This window comes from Leptinotarsa decemlineata, unplaced genomic scaffold (genome assembly GCF_025532065.1).
Source record: "Leptinotarsa decemlineata unplaced genomic scaffold, Ldec_3_MD MMD2_P_RNA_scaffold_14, whole genome shotgun sequence".
NCBI classification, from domain to species: Eukaryota; Metazoa; Arthropoda; class Insecta; order Coleoptera; family Chrysomelidae; genus Leptinotarsa; species Leptinotarsa decemlineata.
In genome coordinates, this window is record NW_027412528.1 from 8,334,143 (window position 1) to 8,358,355 (window position 24,213).

At 33.2% G+C, this 24,213-nt stretch overlaps 1 long non-coding RNA gene across 1 annotated transcript in view; it reads right to left on the minus strand.

The window, feature by feature from the left end:
* The window catches only part of LOC141483375 (uncharacterized), a 41,799-nt gene that overhangs the window by 13,061 nt on the left and 4,525 nt on the right, over positions 1-24,213 (minus strand). Inside the window, exon 3 of the long non-coding RNA XR_012466054.1 lies at positions 22,438-22,681. This is a non-coding gene — a long non-coding RNA (uncharacterized lncRNA). The remainder of the gene's footprint in view (positions 1-22,437; positions 22,682-24,213) is intronic.

Here is a 24,213-nt window from a genome sequence, read left to right on the forward strand (position 1 = left end):
TGAAACATTTCATTAAACATACCTCGAGTTCTAAAGAAAATCCTTCATTGTTAATTATGGACAACCATGAGTCGCACTTATCTATAGAAGCTTTAGATTTAGCTAAAGAAACCGGTGTAACAATATTAACACTGCACCCTCACACGTCAGCAAAGCTGCAGCCCTAGGACGTGGGTATTTATTCGCCATTGAAAAGTTATTACAGCGCCGCAATGGAATCTTGGCTGCTTAAAAATCCAGGGAAACCAGTGACGATCTATGATATAGCTGAGCTAATAGGGATAGCTTTCATCAAGGCCATGACTCCAACAAATATCATTAATTCCTTTAAAAAAACCGGTATCTATCCTTTCGATAGGGATATTTTCACCGAAGAAGATTTTTTACCCGGCACTGTGACTGATCGTCCCAATCCCAATATTAATGAAAATCCACTTGACGTGTCTTTGCAAGATATCAGAGATATCGAGCAAAACAGTTCTTCAGTTTTAGAAACTGGATCACTCTCTGGAGCAGAGCCTGAGCGTGAACAAGAGCCTCTGAAGCCACAGCATGTGTCTTTAGTTGCAACAAAACAATTACAACAACCAGCAAAACACCAGTGCTCTAAATCGAAAGATGCACCGGTATCACCAGGTGCTTTTATAAGCCCTAGCCAATTTAGACATCCCCTCAAAGCTCTGCCAAGGGCTAACAAAAGAAAAAGGAAACCTGGCCGCAGCTTAATCGCGACCGATACACCGGAAAAAAAGAACAAAGCAAATGAACCAAAGAAAAAAGCTGTTAGGAAAGTCTTGCAGAGTGAATCAGAAGATGACACTGAAAATATTTCTTTTCATGATGAAGACTCTGATTGGTGCGAGGAAGATGACGACTCTGATTGTTGCGAGGAAGTTGGGAATAAAATCGAAATACTAACTGATGAAAAGTTACTGCTCAATGTCTTGCCTCGCTTTCCAACGGAAGAAGATTATGTTCTTGTTCGTTTTTCAACTAAAAGGAAAAGTGTTTATTTCGTAGGAAAAGTTTTACAGGAGCGTAATGATAAATTAGAATATTATGTAAGTTTCCTCCGTGCAAATCGCAAATGTCAGTTTAACATGCCAACTAATCCAGATTTATCATATGTTAATGAGAACGATATAAAACTTTTATTGCCTAAACCTTGTCTAGGAGGAAGCACTTTACGCCAACAGTCGTACTACTATTTTAATGTTGATTTTTCCCAAATCGATATCCGCTAGTTGATGTGGAATGCTATTATAGTTGATTTTATGTTTTGTTAAAATTTATCTCAATCTCAATTGTGATCTAGTCGATAAGCTATAAAAAAAGGTCATAGTGGATTGTTAAGAGATGAAAATATCTCATTTTACTTTATTTTAATTTTAATTTGAAGAAGTTTAAAGTTTTAAAATATCTTAAGTTTGTTATTTTTTTGTTGGTTGGTTTGTGATTGTGCTAGTTTTTTTTTGTGAACACTACTTAAATATTTAACAAAGATCTCACATATTATCTATCATTCCAGTAGAAGTTAACAACAATCAAAATGTCACTGAATGAGTGAAATGACCAAACAAATATTATATTGTTACGTTAAAAAGCTAAGAAAACCATAATTTGTTAGAATCATTTATTTTTTGTTATGAAATTGATCATTTTTTATTAGGTGTAACCTGAAATATGAATTTGATAAAAAATATTAGAAGTTACCTATTTTCTTATATTCCAATATACACCTGATCCACTGTGCCCTCAGGGTTGACCCACTGTGTACCCATCTGAGGACACAGTGGGTCAAAATTCTTTTTTTTTTTTAAATATGTATTATTAAAAAACCAGCCAATGCATTTAAACTTTTTTTTAACCAAAATGCAGCTAATAAACCTATTTTCCTTTCATTCAAATTTAACGCCTCTAGCTCGTATAGTTACAAAGATATGTGATTTGAAAATAAGTGTGACCCGCTGTTGCCACAATGACCCTATACTATGCAAAAAAGTATCATCAAGTTGTTATGCGATAAGGTCTATCTCTAACTCTTTGGACTATCACTCTGCTAGAAAAGCATAATTTGCACTTTTCGAGTCCCACTTGCGGTACAGAATTTGTTTCTGGGGGAGCAGCTGTCAAAACTTATTGAGTCAAGTTTTCATAATACAAAAAAGAAAAGTGAGATTCATTACCGGAGCTAGAGTGCGAGATTCCTGTAAGCCTCTTTTTTTAGCACATCACATATTAACAGTCTACTGCCTCATTATTTTAGAAACAGTCTGCCTAATGCACAAAAAGCACAAAGATAACATCTCGAACTCAACTCAGAATTATGCCACTCGTCTCACATTCAATATTCCTCTCCCTATCCCATCAACAGCACAAATTAAAAATTCGATTCTTTATAATAGCAAAATTCAATCATCTTCCCCTTTCAATCAGAAAGTTAACATGCTACAAACGGTTTCGAAAAAGAGTAAAAAAACTTCTGCTAGATAAAGTTTATTATACTATTGAGGAATTTCTTTCGGATGACTTCGCAACTTATAATTCCAATTTATAAAATTTTTTATCACAGACTTTTATCCATAGACTTTTTGAAGTGTGCTTGAGCCATAATTAATATCTAATTTTAATTATTGACCTTTATTTTAATGTTTCTGATTGTTTTAGTTTTTAAGCCTGTTTTGTCAACATATAAAATTTTTTATCACAGACTTTCACCATAAACTTTTTGAAGTGTGCTTGAGCCATATTAATATCTTGTTCTAAAGTCTTGACCTTTATGTTAATGTTTCAGATTGTTTTAGTTCTTAAGCCTGCTATGTCAACAAAACCTAAACTGTTTTAACAATAAAGCATATCTGACTCTGACTCTATACATTGCCACCTTACAATTTTCAATTATGACAATATTCCTTACTATATATGGGAGGAGGGAGAAATAGCATACTTAATCTAAGTTGTACGCGGTCTTTTAAAAAAATAAGGCGAATTTTCATTTTTTTCAAAAAAATATTTATCTATTCATCAATTTCTATTTTATCCCCTTCGACATAAAACAAATGTGCCAGCGTTTTTTCCAATCCTCGAAGGTTTTCGGATATGCACCTCTTGAGTATTTCCTTGAGCTCTCTCAGTGATTCGATTTTCATCTCCTCAATCGTCGCAAAACGCCGTCCTTCAATGGTGTAATGATTGCCATTATAAGGGAAATGGAAAAGGTTAACTTAATTCCTTGAAAATTAGGAATCATTTTTGAACAGCATCTCTCTGCCGGATCAGTTCAATATTTAGATAAGCATTTTCGCGATTACATTTTAACGGTCACATTGAACCCAGTGGCAGAAAATGCTCTCATGATGACTCAGCGTCTGGAGGAATATAATATATGATTGTAAGACTTTGTCGGTTTTGCCGCCGCCATGTAAGTTAGAGTAACCCAAATAACCATATACATTTCATGTGCCCATAATCACGTTTCTTAGGAACGGTTGAGAAACCGCTAAAGTTTTGCGGTTAATTTTGTTGACTCGGAAAAAAGCCGCCATAACTAAATAGGCAGAATCACAGCAATAACGTTCGATGAAAAATAATACAAGTTTTAAATGGGAAGGGTAATGGGAAATAATCTAGCAAGACCGTAGGGAATGACCAATCACGGGAAGTTAAGAGGGAGACCGGAAGAAAAAACTTGGACAGTAGTTAGGGGAACACGGTGGTCAGCGGGAGACGAGTAGCTAGCGGGACATGCATCGGAAAACGCTGAGCGAAAAGGGTAATTAGTGGGACTCCGGGCGATAAAGGGTACTTAGCGAGACTCCGGGCGATTAATGGTAGTCAGGGGGACACGGGAGTAAGCGGAATAAGCGGTAGTTAGTGGTATCGCTCCGGGAAAAACACGGGAATAAATTAAAAAAAATAGTTAGAAATATTGATTTCTAGATACTGGGGGGCGACGGAGTGAATCTTGCGGTATAGTGACGTTAGGCCCGTTAAGTAAATGAAATTTGGTGTTTTGTTTGTGGTATTAGCCAGAATTACAGAATCAGGACCAGACAGGACGGACATATCACGGGCACAGCTATGGTAATCGAATGCACCAGAATAAACGAAGTATCGTGAGTCAATTTTAAATTGTACTAACACCCTTGTTGTCTTATTGAGAGAGGTTGTCATTTTGAATTTTATTTTTGGTGTTAGTGATTATTTTGAGGCATTGACGTTGAAAAGAAAGACAAGGAAATTATACCACTTCCTTTTTGTTTCAGAGTGAAACTCTCATTAATAAATAATTGATAGAAAGTCAATATCAGTACGGCGGCCAGGCAAGCCTAGAAAAAGTTTTTTTTTATTTTGGTCAAGATAGAATTTCAAGTATAAGTTTGAAGCCTACTTTAACAAGCAATACAATTTAATGTGTTTTGAGTCGATAACGAGTTATCTAATTTTTGTTTATTATTTATTATAGGAGGGATTTGTGTTACGAATAATTTTGTTTCTTCGGGTTTCTTGTATTGTTTTATATTCAAGGGGTTTATATGGTTTTTACATTTATTTGTATATATATTTACTCTATATACTATGGTAAATTGTGGAGGCTCATAATTGCCTAATTTACTGCAATCTATAACTAAATTATTCTTGGTAATAATTATAATGTTTTTCGATAATATATCTATAACCGCATATATTATCTTTTATTGGCTCTTTAAATTGAGTAAGTCCCTGTCCTATTGAATAATTAATCCGCCTTCAGCTGACAAAGTTAAACTTCAACCTCAACAGGAGGAATGTTAAAAGGGAAACCCTCAGTTTAGCTAAGGTTCAATAGACCAACCTTCGTGCGTTTGGCACGAATCCAGCAGCCCTACGGAATGGTGATATATTGGTGACAGCGAAAGCCTTCTATTATTTTATTTTTTTATTGGTGACAGTTCGTGGAAATTGAATAATTAATTTGGTAAAGTTTCGGCACCTTAATAAGGTGATTAGATACGTTAAAGGTGGCAACGGTGGAATTATCAAGGATGTAAAAAAATATAGAGAATTTTTAAGTACTCCTTGATTGATTATTTTTGATACTAAGTGCAGTGATAGTCTGGAATAACACCCCAGGTATTACAATGGGTCTCTTCAATCTTGTTACCAGGAAAGTCACAGGGGGGCAAATATGGTGAATACGATTGCTGAGGCATGATAACGGTGTTGTTTTCAGGCCAATAAATTACGAACAAGCAATAAAGAGTGAGGAATGTGTCTTATCGTAATGCAGAAGCCATGAATCATTTTTCCAAAATACCGGAGGTTTTCTTCGTATTGCTTCCAGGTCTGACAAAAACCCGGGATTTTCAACAAAACCCCGGGTTTTTGTCAGACCAAAACACTGGTTATAATCGGACACAAACAGTTATAACCAGGCATAACAGCCATCTCAAAGGATATGCTAGATACATATATCCTACTGTGGCGACATCTAATGTCGAGGAGATCAAATAGTACACATAAGAATTCTGTTCGTTACAGAAAATTATAAAAAATGTTTTCCATTCACATACAGTGCATTCGGGTAATTGTGACAGGTGGCTAAATGTGACACATCCCACTTGTTATTTGAATTTGCCGCGCACGGCGACATGACAACGCCGTTACACTATCTCGCTGGCCGGTGCACCTCCAGTTGGATTTCTGTTGCCGTCGAGTGCATATTATGAGGACCTGTCGTAATAAAGGTATGGCGCAATATATATGAATTTTTTTGTTTACACTTTAAAATTGATCCATTGTAGAACGCGTCAACTTTCAACAGTATTATTTGGAGTATAATAAGGTAGGAGGATAGGATTTTAGTTGTTACCACTATCTAACCTACAAACTTAATAAATATGGCTTTGGAAGGGGTGTCACATTTATACTCCAAAAACACTGTGTGGGTTTTATTGTGATTATCCAAATAGCTTAATTGTGACACTTGTGTCACAATTATACCTCCTACTAAATACTCTATCCTAAAATAAGTCCTTTTTTAGGTACATACATATTGATAATGGACAAACAGAAAAAATCGATTAAAACAAAAGCATACAATAGAGATGACTTAACTGCAGCAATAGATGCTATTAAAAATAGTCATCTATCGTATAAAAAAGCCTCCATTTTTTATCACATTCCGCGAAGTACATTGATTGCTAGATGCAAAGGGTGGCAAAATAGACCGGCAGCAAAGAGGGATCGTCCAGGAAGAGTTCCAGATCTGCCGAAAGAGACAGACACATTAACCCTCTATGGCCCTGTGTTACTTCAGGGTAACGTACTATATTTTATCATGATTTGTCTTCATTTCCATCTCAAAGTCCAATGAAAGCTCATTGTTACTCCAGAGTAACATATGGACGATTTCACTTCTATATTTTACCGCCATCTATAAGATATTAATTGAAATAATGATGAGATTTAAATTGATTGGCCATTGTATCATGGCTGCTTCATTAGTGAAAGTTTATATGGCCTAAACTACTGTAAATTACTGTGTGAAAGGTGTAATAAAAATACTTGTGGTAGAAGTTGATGCCTCAAAATCAGTTTACCATTATAATAATCATTGAAATAAGATGAATAGTTGGAAATTTACCCAGAAACAGGTATGTTACTTCAAAGTCACAGTGGACCGATATGAATTGACATTGATATTTTCAGCAATGAACCCTACCACTTTTTATGGAAGAAACGCAAAAGATAATTATCCAGAAATACTAACTAGAATTATACGAAATGCTGAGGATTCTGAAGACTCCATGTTAGATGATAGTAGTGATCAAGATATTCCAATAGGAAATACTTTGGATGACCCTGGCCATCAATATGATTGGTCTTCTGAAGATGATACCCCCCTAGCTCATTATATTTCTCCTGCTGAAGATGAAAATAATCAAGCTGACGAAGACGATTTGCCTCTCAATGATGTATCAAACCAATTGAAAAGGGGAAAAGGTCCCAATAAGGATACAGTACTGTAGAACGCAGTAAAAACACAAACAATAAAACCCATTGCACCATGGAAAGGAGAATTACCACTGGCTCCCGATGTTCCCTATACTCCTGTGCATTATTTTAGAAAATTTGTCAATGGTGAACTACTAGAATTCATAGTTGAACAGAGTAATCTGTTTTCTTGCCAGTGCGATCCCAATAAACCACTTTCGATGACCGTGGAGGAGCTAGAGAGATTTATTGGAATAACATTCTGCATGTCAGTTTATGGCCTACCACAAACTCGCATGTTTTGGCAAAAAGAGTGTCATGTAACAAAAGTAACTGAAACAATGTCTCGTAATCGTTGGGAACAAATAAAATCAAAACTCCATTTCAATAATAATGATTTGCTGCAGGATAATAATAATGATAAATTATTCAAACTGCGTCCATTTATCAACAAACTTGTGAAGAATTTCAATAATACTCCGATGACCGAAATGCTTTGTGTTGATGAACAGATGATTCCTTTCAAAGGTAGACATTGTTTGAAGCAATATATGAAGGCTAAGCCCAGAAAGTGGGGATATAAAGCATTTGTCTCGTGTGGTTCTGATGGTGTTGTATACAACTGGGAATTATATGCTGGCAAAGAAGAACTTGATCAAACACTAGTAGATGTGGGTGTAAGTGGTAATGTAGTAATGCGATTGGCAAAAATAATCCCCAGAAACATGTACCATAAATTATATTATGATAATTGGTTCAATAGTATCAAGCTTCAAGTAGAATTATTCAAATTGGGAATCCCAAGTTTGGGAACTGTTCGCTATAATCGTTTGGCAGGTTGTTCATTTTCTTCTGATGAAGATATGAAGAAGAAAGGAAGGGGAACTATGGAAGAAAAAAAGAGCATGCATAGATGGAGTTGATCTAAGGGCCATAAAAGGGTATGATAATAAGCCAGTTCATTTACTGAGTAGCTTTGTTGGCATTCATCCCACTAAAGAAGTGAAGAGATGGGATAAAAAGACCAACTCCAAAATTGATGTTTTGTGCCCACAAGCTGTCTGCATTCACAATCAATTCATGGGAGGAGTTGACTTGGTTGATTCCCTCATTGCTCTCTATAGAACTTCAATTCGGAGTAAAAAATGGTACCACAAAATATATTTTCACCTCATGGACCTGTGCGTAGTGAACGCTTGGCTTTTATATCGACGAGATTGCAAAAGATGCAATATATCACAAAAAGAACAGATGTCATTACTTCAATTCAAGATTGATCTAGCCAGTACTCTTTGCTCCAGTGGAGCACAAGTTGATTCGAAAAAACGAGGAAGACCAAATTCATTTATTGTTGAGAAAGAAATAGATAATAAAAAGAAAAGAGGAAAAGTAGCTACAATGCCAACGGAAGATACTCGCAAGGATCAAATTGGTCATTGGCCAACTTTTACTGAAAAAAGGGGAAGATGTAAATATCCACACTGTAACGGGTCACCTAAAATGTATTATGTAAAGTGTAATGTACATTTATGTATAACACCTAACTCGAACTGTTTCATGCTATTCCATACCCATTAACGCTCAGTGTTACTTTCAAGTAACGTACCCCCCACAAACTTGTAAGTGGGGTGAAAACTTTTTTGTATACTCAGGACTTCAAGAAATTAACCTTTTAATAAAAAAAAATTAGTTTCGAATTTTTTCTTTCATTGAAAAAAAAACGGGCGGTAGGGGGTTAAATCGTTGGGGTTTCGGTCTTTCACGGTAAGAAATACTAAATCTTGTTGGTACATACGTTGAGAGAAATAATATTTCAACTAGGTTTAAAATGGAATTCCACAAAAAGATTGGTTTATAGGATTTTGTAAGAGGCACCAGCTATCTTGCAAGAAACCCATTAAAAGGCAGAGTATTCGCACAGAACAAACTACCCCTGAAATAATCAGTGGGTTTTTTGACATTTATGAAGAAAGTGTTAAAACTTTAAATTTATTAAACCATCCAGAGCTAATATTTAACTTAGATGAAACATCTTTGTGTAGCGACCCTTCAAACACTAAGGTGGTTGCAAAAAAAAAATAAGCCTGTATTCAGACACACCCACGGTAGTGGAAGAAGCAACACATCAATATTATTTTGTGTCTCAGCCAATGGTGGACAAAATGCCTCCTTTTATACTATATAAAGCAAAAAACTTGTGGGATGCTTGGATGCCATCTGAAGCATATCCGAATACCGGATACGCAGCCACTCCACATGGGTGGATGACAGAAAATTCGTTTTTGTCGTGGTTTAAAAATCAGTTCTTAAAATATTGTCCGCAAGATAGGCCCCTATTGCTTTTGTTTGATGGTCATTCGTCGCATGTATCCATAGATCTAATCAAACTAGCTAAAAAAGAAAATATTTGTCTGCTAAAATTTCCGCCCCACACCACACACGTTCTACAACCCCTAGATGCAATACCATTTGGCACCTTTAAAAAAAATTGGGATGAAAAAGTAACAGAGTGGCAAAGAGAACATTATGGGGTCGGTATGAGCAAGGCAGAATTTTCTATTCTAGTTGGCAAGGTCTGGACCAGCATGCCACAACATTTGATAAAAAGATCTTTTCAAGTAACAGGTTTGTATGATGACCGTTTGCTTAGCGAAAATCCCATTAATAGACTTGCTGTTAAAACCTGCAACTTTAATTTGAGTGACACAGAACTGCCTCAACCAAAGAACTCTAACGTCAATGACGAAAAAGCACTGAATTTACAAGTCGCTGCCCAACCATCGACCTCTAATAGTTATGGCGAGAGTGACACATCTCGATCGGATGAAATTAGCAAAGTTAAGAATAATTCTTTTGAAGAACTTTTATTGAAAAAAATTGCAAGGCCATCTAGTACCAAAGTTAAAAAGAAAAAAGTGCTTAACTCTAATTTGGCGCATGTAATAACTAGGGATGATTACCTAAAACAACTTGAAGAGTCTGAGGCCCAAAATAAGAGGAAAAAGTTAACGAAAAATAAAAGAAATTGAAGCAAGCGATACTGATACTAGTTGCTCCGAATTTGATTTAGAAAATGAGAAATCTGTTGATAATCTTAATGAAAAATATGACGGTATAGAAACTTTACAAGACTTGGTAGAAGCTGAAAAAGAAAATATGGAAACCGACGAGGAAGCTTGTGTAAAGAATGATTCTTGGATTATTGCAACATATGCAACAAAGAAAACAGTGAAGAGGTTTGTAGGAAAAGTCTTAGAAACTTATTCTTCAGATGATACCGTCAAAGTGATTTTTCTAAAAAGAAAAGGTGACAGTTTTATTTGGCCCGAAATAGAAGACACGGATATCATTAAAATGCAGGATATTCTGCAAATATTACCTCCACCTTTGAAGGGACGCCGCGGAGAACTGCGTTTCTCTGTGAAGTTTGATGGGCTCTACGTCTAATAGAAACATTTACATACATGTGCTGTTTTTTTTATAATGTTCATATGTATACGTTTGTTATAGAAATATGTTTATTAGTTTTCTCAGAAGAAACTATTTTTTTTGTTTAATAAAGTGTTTGTGACTTTGTAGCTTTATTGTGATCTGCAATATATCACAAATAAACCAAATCCCATCATTACATTTACACGCTATCCAAGAGGAATGTGTCACATTTAAAACCAATTCATGTCACAATTAGAATTTGTGGCGTCCAATTGTGACACCCCAAGGAATTTTTTTAAAACAGAAAATACTATACTTAAAAACAAAGATTTCATTGATATATTAGCACAAATTTACTGTCTATGCTCTTCTAAATGGGACTCTGTGAGAATCATTAATAGTGACTACATTTTTTTTACCTATAACTAAAATAGTAAAGAATGACGAAAAGTATGTCACAATTACCCAAATGCACTGTACCAGAATTTGCATTATGAACAGCATAAACAAATAACCCACGAAAACGTTGTCGACTTATTTGTTGTTTTGTAAATGCAATTATTACATTTAAAAAAACCGTGAACAAAGGCGGTAGGAAGTTCCCACGGGAATGAGAATATGTCATTAGGGAAAATGGCATGGTGACCTGCAAACATTCATCAGTGTGCTCTGTGATAAAAAACAAGACGACTCCAAATGATAGAATTGGTAGTTCCAGTTCGGGTTCTGATTCACAGTTGCCTTCACCATCGATAGTCTCCAAGAAATGTAATGAACAAGGTAAGTTAAAATGAAAACAAGTATTCTGTTTGTTATGCCTGTATTGTATTGGGAAGTGGCATGTGCATGCATTTGTTATTTTTAAATATTCAATATGCTAATTTGGTTAGTGTTTTGTACCGCTGGCAGCATATTCCTAACATCCCAAGGCAAAGGATTTTTTCTGATACTGAATATAGAATCATTGATATATTTAGGTTCTTTTCTGCAGCTGATTTATCAGGCACTCTACAAGAAAATAGATCTTCTATATCAGAATAGCCCAGTGAAAAAAGGATAAAAATGGTAGATGTTATCAAAATTCGTCGTGGAAACACCAGAAAAAAAAATTAACAAACTGAATGAAGCTATAGCGGAGTATTTCTTTGCTACAAATATAGGCTTTGAAAATATCGAAAGTCATTCTTTCATACGAATGATTAATTTACTTCGACCTGATTATTGACCACTTAATATACGAGAGACAAAAAAGAATGAACAATGTTATGATATTCAATCTAGCAGAAGGTAATTCTTACAACTCAGACTTGAATATTGTTAAGGAAATAGTTAAAGAAGTATCTCATGAGGATTTACATATTCAGATATTCAGAGTTAGACAGAAGAATAAAAGTGGTAACTGTGCGTTGAAAGTTATTTTTACCAGAAGATGCAAACAAGTTAATTAAATCAAAAGAAAAAAGAGATGTACTCAAGGAAAAAAAAATCATAAATGCTGATCTAACTCCACCACAAGTAAAAAACTGGCAAAATATGAAGAAAGAAGTCGATGATAGAAAGCAGAGGGGAAAAAAAGTTACAATAAGATATGTGAATGGAGTACCTCATATCACTGAAGCGGCTATAAAAAAGTAAAACCCAATCAGTTTTCTGTGTATTTTCAAAATGTCGGCGGTATGACAACAAAATTATTAGAATTTCAACAAAGTGTTATGTCTTCAAACTCTGATATTATAATTTTTCAGAAACATGGCTTAATAGAGACTTTTCTGATAGTGAACTGGGTTCAAAAGGTTTAAACATATATAGATTAGATAGAGACCAAACAAATAGCGATAAAAAAAGAGGAGGAGGAATACTAATAGCCATTAGATAATCTTTAATAACTGAGTTAATCGACATATCTCCTGACAATATAGAACATATGTATGTTAAATTATCAATAGGTGCTTCAACAATCATTATCGGTGGTGTATATATTCCTCCTTCTTCTGAGTGAATACTTATATGGAACATACTGCTACCGTTGACTATATTTTAGAAAAATACTGTACAAGCAAGATTATCCTTTATGGTGACTGTAATATACCCGACGCATTTTGGTTTAATGGAGAGCTTGGTCTGAATGTTGATTGTCCAGAAAACTCACCTGCCTTAGCTTTATTACATTCATTTAGTTTCCATAATTTATATCAAATCAATAATATTCCAAATTCAAGAAAAGTTTACTTAGATTTAATGTTTTCATCATTCATAAATATGTCTGTTCAAAATCCATCGGACCCAATTTTTCAAAATACATTACATCATTCTTCGGTATGTTTTGATTTAAAAAATGATACAAAGGAATATCTAAAATATGATGAATACTTTTATGACTTTGTAAATAGAGATTATATGGGCATGAATGATTTTTTGGCAAGTATCAACTGGGATACCGAAATACTGAAAGATGGGGATTTAAATATTGTAGTTACAAATTTTTACAATATTCTCTATACAGCTCTGGAGTACTTTGTTCCAATAAAAAAATATAAAGCTTTTACTTTCCCAACATGGTTCAATTCTGAGCTGAAAAAATTAGTTTTCAAGAAGAAATCGGTTCACAGAGAATACATCCTCGAAATCCTCGATCTTTCCAGATTATTGGAAAAACAGTTTTTTGACACTTATCTATAAAAGTGGATCACATAATGATATAAAAAAATTATCGAGCAGTCTGCAATCAATCAGAATTAACCAAATTGTTAGACAGCCTAATTACAAAAAAACTAACATGGGATTGTAGACATATAATCATTAATCAACAACATGGATTCAGTAGTGGTAGATCTACCAGCACAAATCTGCTAATTTATTAACACTGTATATTAAATGCCTTCGAAAATAGACACCAGGTAGATTCTATTTACATAGATTTTTCAAAGGCATTTGACCGAGTAAACCACGATTAGTTGTTGCATAAACTAAACGCTTTGGGTATTCAAGAAAGCATTCTGAAATGGATTGAAAATTATCTAGCCTGCAGAGTACAATTTGTAAAATATGGTAACTCAGTATCTTCCTCAATCACAGTTTCATCGGGTGTACCACATGGTTCTCATTTAAGGCCATTGCTTTTCAACTTATTTGTCAATGACTTGAAAGATGTAATTCTTTATAGTGAATTGTTTTTGTTTGCTGATGACCTGAAGTTGTTTAAATTTATTCATGACTTAACTGATAAACAATTATTACAGTACGATTTTTCTAACTTTGTTCGCTAGTGCGATATAAATCTATTGCAATTAAATATAGACAAACGTCAAAAATTTACTTTTTTTTCAAAACAAAAATCCCATTAACTGGCCATACAAAATCAATCAATCAGAACTGAAAACAACAAACACAATCAGAGATTTAGGAATCACTCTCGACCCAAAAATGTCATTTAAACCCCATATTGCAAATACTACTTCTAAAGCGTTAAAAATGTTAGGTTTCATTCTTAGATCTGCAAATGATTCATCTCTCACTTCAATAAAAATCATATGTTGTTCAACTGTTAGATCAATAATGGAATACAATTCCACAATTTGATGTCCTTCATATCATGTGGATATTGATATGCTAGAAAGTGTTCAAAATAAGTTTTTAAGGTACTCTGCATATAAACTGGGATATCATATTGGTGAATATGACTATAAAATTATATTGGACATTCTTAACTTGAATACTCTGGCTCATAAAAGATTAGAAGCAGACCTTACACTAATTCATAAAATAATCAATGGTAGCATCAATTCCCCGGAACTTGTCGAACTTATAACTTTAAATGTGAATCCAAGGAGAACAAGAAATTCGGATATCTTCAAAGTACCCTTTTGTCGCACCAACTATGGCCGGAATGAATCTGTAGGTAGAATTTTGAGAATTGCAAATACATACAATGTAGATTTAGAATTCTTTGAAAACATTTAAGAAGACTGAAAATATTGTATTTGATTATTTTTACGATTTTTTTATTTTATATATTTTTTCCTTAAACCTAGCTTATATTACTGTTAAATGCATATGTGTGAACTTGTTAATTATCTTGTAAAAAATAGGCATTGCCGTAAATAAATAAATAAATGATAGAAAAATTTTGGCAAATAAACTATTAGATCAAATATCTAAGTTGATAAACAAATAACATCAGAATTATCACGCGACAACTTCACTGGAGTCAATATATCTATCACACTGCTTCAGAATGGTTGGTTTAGTGTGTTGAATGATCCAATTATTGCCACCACAATACACACTGGAAAAGAATAACTTTTACTGTCAGCTCAGGACTGTGAGGCCGAATAGAAAACAGCAGAATTTTGTTTCAAAGCAGCAGAAGAAAATTTGAAGAAATGCAAAGAAAAATTCAACAAAGATGTATTTGCTTTCTGTAGCGATAATGAAAACCATTTTGAAACTCATGATGCAGAATTAAAATCAATAAAATTATTAAATATGAGCATATATACAAACGCAATTGATTTACAAAAACAAGTCGTCTATAGATTTTGCTCTTGATAAACTGCAAAGTGACTCAGAAACGTTGTCTGAAGCATTACTTATTTCGCTTGGTCTCCTAAATGATGAAGTCTTAGAACCTTACCACAATATAATCAAAAAAAAGTTTGAACAAGCAAGTACTCCATATCATTATTTGGCTTACACAATGGATCCTAAACACATACATGTTTTATCTTTCAGATCAAAATATGACACTACATATCCATCTATAATTTTCAAGAATGACATGATAAACAGTATTTCTACTTACAAATGGTGGCAGATTGTTGGAAATAAATCAAGTGAGAACTTTTGAGTCGTCAAATTCTTCACTGAAGTTTTGTTTGTTCATTACAAACCTCCACAGCATACCTGTAAGCTCTGCTGCTATTGAGCAAGTGTTCTCTTCATTGTTGAAAACCAATATTGATATAGTAACTATATATAATATACATATTTTCCAACTAACTAACGCTCTAGATATTCCAATAATTTACTTTTAAACCCTCTTACAGTATTTTCCTCTTTAATGGCATTTGGTAAATTGTTAAATTCCCGTAGTCCCTTGTAGAATAAGTTTTTCGGGAAAGAAAGTTTTTGGCTTTCTACTACTCCATCTGATACAAAAAAAATGGATGAGAGAATCTTCCAAAGAAAGGAAGGAAGTAATCAATTTGAAAATAAGTAACGCTATACATGGATGTGTAGATCATGCAAAGAAGTAACTTTCAGACACAAACTGAAAGAAAGTCCTCCTGAAACAGCTACTTTCATATAAACATTGAATTATAATTCAGTGTTCATATAGAAGTATTTGTTTCGAAAGAATTTTTTTTCTTTCGTGTAATTCAATGTTTATATGAAAGTAGCTGTTTCAGGAGGACTTTCTTTGAGTTTGTGTCTGAAAGTTACTTCTTTGCATGATCTACACATCCATGTATAGCATTACTTATTTTCAAATTGATTACTTCCTTCCTTTTTTGGAAGATTCTTTCATCCATTTTTTTTTGTATCAGATGGAGTAGTAGAAAGCCATAAACTTTCTTTCCCAAAAATCAATCACTCCTAAAAATATAACCCTTTCAATTCAAATAAGTTTTTCGTTCCGCCACCAGTGTGAGTTCTATATATATGAAAATTATTATAAGATCTTGTCTCATGTTCATGTATTTGATTATTAAAAACCAAAAATTCATTAAAATACGTTGGTTGGAGACTTTTGGTTATTTTAAATATAAAAACCATTGTTGAAAAGAATAATCGATTTGAAATCGACAGCCATTGTAGTATATTTAACATGTGATCAATGGAAGTATAACGACTGCATCATAATTCTCATGCCCCTATTTTGGAGTTTTTGAAATTGGGAAAGCCTATTTTGGTTTATTAAATGCATTAAAGTTGGATAGTACTCAAAATGAGGTTTAATTATACAATTATATGTTAATATTCTGGAGTTAATAGTCAAATTATTTGCTATCCTAGAAAAAAAATATAGTTTTTTTAATTTTTTTTTATAACGTATTCAGCGTGACTGTTCAAACTCAAAGTGTTATCTACAATAACTCCCAGATACTTTATTTCAGACACATATTCCAAGGTAGTGTTACCAATTTCAATTTTTATTTCATTATAATCAATAGAGTTCAGTTTATATTTAGTTGTTATCACCATAGCTTTTGTTTTATCTGCATTTAATTTTAATTCATTCATATGTAAATATTTTTCGATGTTCTTCATAGAACCTTTGAGAGTATCTACAGCATCATTGAGTTCTGTATTCGAAGTATAAACTAATGTATCGTCTGCAAACAGATTAAGTTCATGTAGCCCAGGAACAAAATAAATGTCATTTAGGTATATAATAAATGAAAGTGGACCAAGTACACTTCCCTGGGGAACACCAATGTTGATATCTATCTCATCAGATATTTTTGAACCAATTTTTGTTTTCTGTTTTCTTTCACTAAGATAACTAAGAAACCATGCCAGCACAGAGCCTGTTAACCCATAATAATTTAATTTTTTTACCAAAATGTTTCTGTCAATTGTTTCAAATGCGCGCTAGAAGTCAAGAAAGACAGCTACAGTGTAAGCAGTGGACTAAGCTGCACAATGAAGTGGAAAAATTGGTAAAAATTTGATTTTCTCAAGAATGAATAAGTTATAACCGGCGGGTTTTTCACTGTGGTTGTAACTGGTTACAACCCCCGGTTATAACCGGATGGGTTTTAACCATGTCATCCCTAACTGCTTCTCGCAAGCGGCGTCTAACTTCAAGATGATACTCCTTATACACTATGCGATGGTAATCACAGAAAACACTGAGCAAACCATTGATATTTGCTTTTTTGGTCTTGCCTGTCCTGGGCTCTTCCATTGGTTTCAATGTCATAACCATATACCCATGATTTGTCACCAGTTAAGACCCTTTCAAGAGTCGCCGTTGACGTCATTCAACAATTCCTACGCGATGCACATGACATGGCCTTTTTAATCAGTACACCTCGAACTTCACTGTTTGAAAAATCTCTCAGTTGAAGAACTGCGTTTATGTGGAATAAACTTACTGAGAACGTTTTTCTAAATTATTATAAGGATTTTTCTGTAATGCTTGTGTTTTGTCCTTGAAAAAAAATTCAACAATTTTGAAACAAATGCTTCATGTGCGTCCAGAGTGAGAATCAACATTCACATCTTCTCAACCTTCTGTGAAAAGCTTGTACCAATTGCAAACATTTTTATGACTCGGAGTACAATTACCGTATGGCACTGTCAACATTTCAAGTATTTTTGAGCACTCAGTTCTATTTTTTTACACAAAATTTGATGCAAATCCTTTGATCCATTTTTTTCGATGGCAGAAAATTGTCGAACACGAAAAACACTTCTAAATTGTACCTTAACATATCCCATATATCTTATTTTCAAGTGCTCATTAGATTCTAGTTTATTTCCTGACCTGTGGAAACATAGCTTTATCCGGCATATTTTTAAATCTGGTGATAAACAAAATGTGGAAAATTATCGAAGTATCTGTAGTCCGTCTTCACTTGCAAAAATTTTTGATTCATTAGTTAGTGATCAGTTAAAATTTTATTGTGAGGAAAGTTTAATAAATAATCAACATGGATTCTCACAATATAAATCTACTATTACCAACTTGATGATTTTTGAACACAAAATATTGGATGTTTTGGAAAGTAAAGGGCAAATGGATACAGTGTATACGGATTTTTCAAAAGCTTTTGATCGAGTAGACCACAATATCTTATTGAAAAAATTAAAGATATTTGGATTTTCTGACTCAGCTGTAACATGGCTCAGAAGTTTCTTATGTAATCGAACCCAACAAGTTAAAGTTGGAGGCGTTACATCGGTTATAATTCAGGTGCCATCAGGGGTACCTAAGGGTTCTCACTGCGCTCCTATGTTATTCAATATCTTTATTAACGACATTGTTGAATGTTTCCATCATACTGATTTTTTGATGTTCGCAGATGATCTCAAAGTTTTCATGCCAATAAGATCACTATATGATTCAACACTAATGCAAGATGACCTAGATAGATTGGTTACATGGTGCTCCGAGAATAATACACAGTTGAATATCGCAAAATGCTGTTTTATAAGTTTTTACAAAAGAAATAAAAAATTTGATACTTCTTATGTAATTAATGGCCATGGATTATCTTATGTTTCGTCTGGGAAGGGTCTAGGTGTTTTTTTTGATGAACAACTTCAATTTTTAGACCACTTGAACTATATTGTGGTAAAGGCGGCAAAATGTCTTGGAATTATTCTACGACATGGTAAACATCTGTCCCTTCAAGTCTTAAGGACAGTTTACTTGTCTCTGGTAGTATCACTATTAGATTATGGCTCAATGATATGGTCTCCATTTTATGACAATCACAATCTTACTCTTGAAAGAGTTCAAAACAAATTCCTAAGATTTTGTGCTCATAGAATGAGTATACCTGTTATTGACCATGATTATAGCAACATTTTAGAAATCCTTAATCTCTGTTGAGAAAAAGGAGGGAAAACTTTGATCTAATTTTCATATACAAGTTACTGAATGGCTTAATTGTTGCTCCTGAAATTCTAGAAAATATTAATTTCAATGTCCCAAACAGAATTCTAAGGTCCAGCGATTTGTTTCACTTACGGTTTAATTCTACAAATTATGGCTTACATAACCCTGTTGATCGTACACTTCGACTTATTAATGAAAGAAAATTGGAAGTAACTGGTATATCTCGGAGCAAATTCAAAAACAATCTCTTAACTGCATGGTAGTATTTGTATGTATTTTATAATAACTTAAGTTAATGTAATGTAGTATATTACTTTATTATATATTTGTTAATTTTATTCTCAAATGGGGGTGATGCCGTAAAATAAATAATAATAATAATAATAATAATAATAATAAGTTTATTCTCAATAAATTCTCAAAATAATAATAAGTTTCTTAAAATAAAATACAATAATATAATAATAGTGCACTTTCATTCAGAGATATTTCGAATAAACAAGTATCCACTAAGGCAGTGCCTGTGCGTGGGTGATTTACTTATTCCAAATATTGACAATAATTAGTACACTTCAAAATAGGGCTCAGTTGCATTTCTATATGAGAGTTATATGTATAAAATCATGTATAATTCACTAAAATGTTTGTGACATAATAAAATTGTAGTCAATTTAATAAAATTAGGCTAATGAGCCTTACACACAATTATTGAAACATAAATATCATAACATAGGTAACGAACATCAATAATCAACAAAATAAAATATATGGAATATTCTAATATTCAAACAATGAATGGATAGCCTTACGTTCCAAAGAAAGAATATAATGTTTAGTCTTTTTTTTGAAGGAGTATATGTTTGAGACTTCTTTGTTTTCCGTCGGCAAAAAGTTATAAAATTTACTAGATAAAAAAGAATGATTTCTCTGTCCTATTTTCTTTCTGACTGGTTTCGTTTTCAGAGAATTATTCGCTTTCAGACGAGTTTGGTAGTTATGGCTGATGAGTGGGAGATTAAATCTGTTTTTGAATTGTCTTATCACAATTTTATAGTAATAAAGCTGACGCAAATCAAAGACTTCCGTTTCTGCAAATAGTAGGTCGGAGGAATACCTCATTGGTTTGGATGATATAATTTTCAAAAATCTTTTTTGTATTACTTCAAGATTCTGCAAGTGAGCATTCGTTGCTGCCCCCCAAGCTAGAATACCGTAAGTAAGTCGTGTTTCCACTAATGATTGATAAAGAATTTTGAGATATTTGAAATCCAGTATTTGCTGAAAGAATTTGAACCTGTATAGGAGAGAACGTAGAGTTTTACAGACTTGCACCAGGTGTTTATCCCATCTAAGATGACAATCCACTATTATGCCCAGATATTTCGCATTATTGGCTCTTTTAATCGTAATAGTTTCATCCAAGCTTATATCAATTTGTAACTTATCGTAGTCCGGGAGGCCACTGACGTAACAAGAAAATGGAACGAAACAGGTTTTTTCATAGTTTATTGAAAGTACTTTTTGTCCAAAACATTTAATTAAATTTGCCATATCTTTTTCTGCTTTTTCTTTCAACCCGTCCCAAGTATCATCCTCATACATAAGGACAGTGTCGTCTGCGAAACTGGAAACCGTACCTAAGCTATTGAAGGTGAGTATAGAGTTTATGTAAATTATAAAAAGTATTGGACCGAGTACGGTTCCTTGTGGTACTCCACATCTTATTTTTAGTTTTTTACTCAATGTTTCGTTTATTCTAACACATTGTTTTCTATTTAGAAGGTAAGTTTTCAGTAATTCAAAAGATTTTCCTCTAAATCCTAGATCTTGCAATACTTCTAACAACTGCGTATGATTGACCGTGTCGAAAGCTTTTGCAAGATCTAAAAAAACACATAGGGATGGATGGCCTTTATCCAACTCTTCATAGATTTTGGTTGTAACTAAGTGGATTGCATCTTCCGTAGATTTACCATCTCGGAACCCAAATTGTCTATTTGAAATAAAATCATATTTTTCTATATACTTCATCATTCTTATTTTTATGACTTTTTCTAGTATTTTTGCTAAATTACTAATAAGAGAAATTGGGCGATAGTTACCTGGGTTCTTTTTACAGCCTTTTTTAAAGAGAGGCTAGACAATGCTGTCTTTGAAAATTGATGGAAAATGACCCTCTATTAATACTTTATTTATAAGTTGTGTCAGCGGACTTGCGATTTCATTTTTGATTTCCTTCAGTGTTTCTGATTTGATTCCATCAATTCCTGGTGCTTTGTTGGATTTGAGGGAATCGATGAGATTTATTACTTCATTTTCATCTGTTGGATGAAAAAACATAGAATGACGGGAAGAATATCTACTCAGAGGAGGATTTTCTGGAAATATTACCTGCCTAGCCAGATTTTCACCGACATTGATGTAATAATTGTTGAAAATGTCAGAAATTTCTTCCTTATCAACAGTGAGATGTCCGTTTTCATCAATGATTTGATCTATTCCTTTATTATTTTGATTTTTATTCAATGTTTTTATTGTGTTCCATAATGCTTGACTACTATTTTTATTATTTTCAATTTTTTGTCTGTAATAACTCTTTTTCCTGCTTTTAATCAAACTATTCAGTGTATTCCTGTAATTCAAATATTCTTCTTTGGAAACTGTGTCAGACATGTTATTTCGGTACTTTCTAAATAGTCTATCCCTTTCGATAATGGACCGTATTATGCCGTCGGTTATCCAAACTTTTCTTTTAATGAATTTGTGTTTAATTTTTTTATGTTTTGTATTATCCTCAATTTTGTCCTTCAACACATCGAGAAAGAATACTGTTGCATCGTCTATGTTATCAATCGACACCAACTGGTTCCAATCGAAGTCATGTAAGTCTCTTCTCAAACCTGGATAGTTGATACATTTTATCATTAGTTTAGAGTGGTTTTGCTGAAAATCTTTATTCATTTGTATTTTTGCCATGATAGTGTAATGATCTGTTATGTTTGTTTTCATCACGTATGAATTAATATTAGTGTTTTCTGATTTTGATTTGATAAAGAAATGATCTAAGCATGTTCCGCTTTTTGGTCTTGTCACGTTATTAATGTACGACATGAAATCAAACTCATAAAGTGTATTCAAATATTCCGCTGCCACTTGATCTTCTTCTAAAATATTTATATTTATATCGCCCGTGAAATAAATAAATAAATTTCATGCCTCTCACCAACAAACCAAACATTCCAAACAAATGAAACTGTGAACACCTGTTCGAGACAAGTGTACCAACATAAAAAATAAAAATCCTAAATACAATGTACGTAGCCCGTGAAATCTGAACATTCACCTTGTTTTTTGAACAGAATTTGTATAGTAATTTCATGGAACTAGGAAAATTCAAATAACAATAAGAACTGATATATTAACTGTCAATCCATTATTAAAATGTTTCAAACAAAACTTACTTCATTCAATTGAAGATGGTGGAACCAACAGTTCTCCTCCTCCTTTGGAGTGGATTTCAAGTTTAGTGGATTTCATATGAATGAGCTAAACATTGTAACACAGTCATAGTGATAAACAGAAAAGATCAGAAAAACGCCAATCGTCGGCTTGTGGAACTCGTGGGTCTCTTTAAATTGCTGTATGAATGTATCTCAGTCTAATTTTGTATGTCCTCTCTGTAGAAAGATGTTGAGCAGAAATCACCTGAAAATCAAAAATAATAGAAAATAAATACATACAATACAATCTGACTAAACTAGTAAATGAATAGTTGTATGTACTTAAATATGGAATTAAGTCAAATGGAATAAATAATATTAAACTTACTGATGAAAATGGAGATTTTATTAGTGATAAAAAAATAATGGCAGACTTTTGTAACAATTATTTTATTAATATTGGACTTAATATGCATAAAAATATCACAGGTGATCCTGACATTACTGAAAATATATTGACTAATACAAATAGCATGTTTCTAACTCCAGTAACAGAAAATGAATTAATCAAACACATTTCTTCTTTAAAAAATAGTAGTTCACCAGGCATTGATGGAATCAAAACTGATATATTAAAAAAAATTCATTTACATATTCTCACACCTTTAGTACATATATTCAATCTCATATTCCAAACAAACATCGTTCCAGTGCAATTTAAATCATCAGTTGTATCACCCATATATAAATCTGGGGATAAAACTGATATATGTAACTACAGACCCATTAGTGTTATCAATAATTTTGGAAAATTATTTGAAAAATGTTTGAAAGATCGGTTAATACACTTTCTAGACTCAAACGATATAATCCACCGACAGCAGTAAGTCTACCACTGATGCAATGTGCTCGGTCATAACAGAAGTAACTGAAAAATTAGATGCTAATAAGAAATGTATCGCAGTGTTTCTTGACTTAGCGAAAGCATTTGATACCGTGAATCATGAAAAGCTCCTCCATATACTGGAATGTTATGGAGTACGTGGGACAGTATTGAATGTCTTTCGCAGTTATCTCTCAGATAGAACACAAATAGTTAAACTGAATGACACCTTAAGTGATCCAAGAACGATAAAAATAGGAGTACCTCAGGGCACAGTACTTGGACCTATTCTCTTTTTAACATATATCAACGCATTCTTATCTTCATCAACAAATGCAAAAGTAATATCGTATGCGGATGATACCGTCATGTTGTTTAATGGCAATACATGGACTGAGACAAAAGATTTTCTGCAAAGAGATATGGAAATTGCCAAAAACTGGTTGGATAAGTACCAATTATCCCTGAATGTCAAGAAAACACACTATATTGCATTCTCAACAACAGATGTTAATAGACCCTCCTTCAGTAGTATAAAAATTAAGAACATCAAGGAGGAAATCACAGAGTTGAAAGAAATCAAGTACTTAGGGGTTATAATAGATAAAAACTTAAAATGGAGTAACCATATTGACTATCTAACAAATAAAGTGAGGAAGCTTATATATAAATTTTATCAACTACGAGATATCCTCTCTAAAAATCTCCTTTTATTAATTTACAAATCACTGGCCGAATCACTCTTTCGTTATGGTATTCTAGTATGGGGAGGAATGTACAAAAATGCTCTACAAAAACTAAATGTCATTCAAAATTATATATTAAAAATAATATATAGGAAAACAAAACATTATCAGACAACACTACTTTATCAGACAACACTACTTTATAATGAAGACGTTGGTGACATAAGA